The sequence below is a fragment of the Vombatus ursinus genome, unplaced genomic scaffold (assembly GCF_900497805.2).
Source record: "Vombatus ursinus unplaced genomic scaffold, bare-nosed wombat genome assembly UNPS02014784.1, whole genome shotgun sequence".
Classification (NCBI taxonomy): domain Eukaryota; kingdom Metazoa; phylum Chordata; class Mammalia; order Diprotodontia; family Vombatidae; genus Vombatus; species Vombatus ursinus.
The window spans coordinates 5,901,524-5,903,749 of record NW_020954562.1 but is presented as its reverse complement, the minus strand read 5'-3'; positions in this window follow the sequence as shown (position 1 = coordinate 5,903,749).

The window sequence follows — 2,226 nt, the reverse complement described above, 5'->3', positions numbered from 1 at the left end:
AGATAGATAGATAGATAGATAGATAGATAGATAGATAGATAGATAGAGGGCACAGGGTGAGTTGAAGATGAAGGGGTCCTATCTGGAAAATAAAATTAAGGGGTGAGAGAGGATTATACTAGGAGAAGGAGAAAGGGAGAAGTAGAATGGGGTAAATTATCTCACAAAAAAAAAACAAAAGAAAAGACTATTACAGTGGAGAGGAAACAGGGAAAGGTGAGAGGGAATGAGTAAATCTTATTCTCATAGGATTTGACTTAAGGAGGGAATAACACACACTCAGTTGGGTATGAAAATGTGTCTTACCCTACAGGAAAATAGAGGGGAAAGGGGACAAGAGAGCAGGGGGATGATAGAGAGGAGGACAAATTGGGAAAGGGGATAATAAGAAGCAAATACTTCTGAGGAGGGACAGGGTTAAAAGAAAAACTAGAATAAATGGGGGGCACAGGATAAGACTAAGGGAAATAGAGTTAGTTTTTCACAGCATATCTACTATGGAAGTGTTTTGCATAACTGCACATGTATAACCTATATTGAGTTGCTTGCCTTTTCATTGAGGGTGGGTAGGGAGGGAGGGAGGGAGAAAATTTGGAACCCAAAGTTTTAAAAACACATGTTTAAAAAAAATGTTAAAAAAAAATCTCAGCTTAGTTGCAAAGGGGAAATCTCTGGCAAAAGGCTAAAGGATCTTCATAGAAATCATAAATCAGTATAGACTTGGATAATAAGAAAACTGGAGATACCCTCTGTTTTTTGGAGTTTTCCCCATCCCTTTCCCCAGGAGACATGCTATTTTCAGAAATCAGAGGGTTCCCATGCACTTTCTCCAAACTACAAGTGACTTCTTTTAGATGAGTTTAGTGGAATTGTTGATCTCTATCCCTTAGCTTCTAGGTTGATTCTTTTCAGAGGTTTTATTCCTCCAACGATCCAGTTTTGATTTGAGTATAATGTTTCAAATCACATTACAAAAAACAAATTACAAAGCAGAAGAGATATAAAAAGACATTATTTTAAGAAATATATAAATGACACAAAGAAAACCTTATAGACATAGTGAACTGCTGCATTTTTAAAATATATGTAAGGATGATTCAGCAGGCAGTGGGGAAGTTTTGGAATCCTAAGACATCAGAATAAAACAAAGGTAGCCATTTTCTTTGGACAGTATGTTATCAATATTTATTATTCATGTAATTAAACAAATATCCAATTTTGCTTTAATATCTAGAAAAAAAAGAAAATAAAAGAAAAGCTTCCCTGATATGCTAGAATCAGAGAGTAAAATAGTCATTGAAGGAATCCACCTATCACCTCCTGAAAGAGATCCCAAAATGAAAACTCCAAGGAATATTATAGCCAAATTCCAGAATTATCAGGTTAAGGAGAAAATATTGCAAGCAGCCAGAAAGAAATAATTCAAATATCAAGGAGTCACAGTCAGGATTACATAGGACTTAGAAGCTTCTACATTAAAGGATTGGAGAGCTTGGAATATGATATCCGGAAGGCAAAGGAACTTGGATTACAACCAAGAATCAACCACTCAGCAAAATTGAGCATAATCTTTCAGGGGAAAATATGCATATTTAGTGAAATAGGGGACTTTCAAACTTTCTTAATGAAAAGACCAGAGCTGAATAGAACATTCAATCTTCAAATACAAGACTAAAACACAAGCATAAAAAGGTAAATAGGAAAGAAAAAAACTATGTTATTTAATAAGGTTAAACTGTTTACTTCCCTACATGGGAAGATGATACTTGTAACTCTTGAGAACTGTATCTCTATTAGGACAATTAGAAGGAGTATACATAGACAGAGGGTGTGTGTATAAGTTGACCTTGATGTGATGATATAAAAAAAATTAAGAGGTGAAAAAAGAAGAGGGGAGAAGAGGAAAGGGGGAGGCAGAATAGGGTAAATTACATCACATGAAGAGGTGCAAATGACCTATTACAGTAGAGGGAAAGAAGGGAGGGGGTGAGTATTGTTTGAACCTTACTCTCATCAAATTTGGCTCAAAGAGGGAATAACATACACACTCAATTGGGTATAAAAATTTATCTTACCATATATGGAAGTAGGAGGGGAAAGGGGAAAGAAAAAGGAGAGGAAGGGATGATAGAAGGGAGGGCAGAAGTAGAAGGGAGGGCAGAAGTAGGAGGGGACAAAGGAAAGAAAAGGGAGGGAGTCTGATAGAAGGGAGAGAAGATTGAGGGA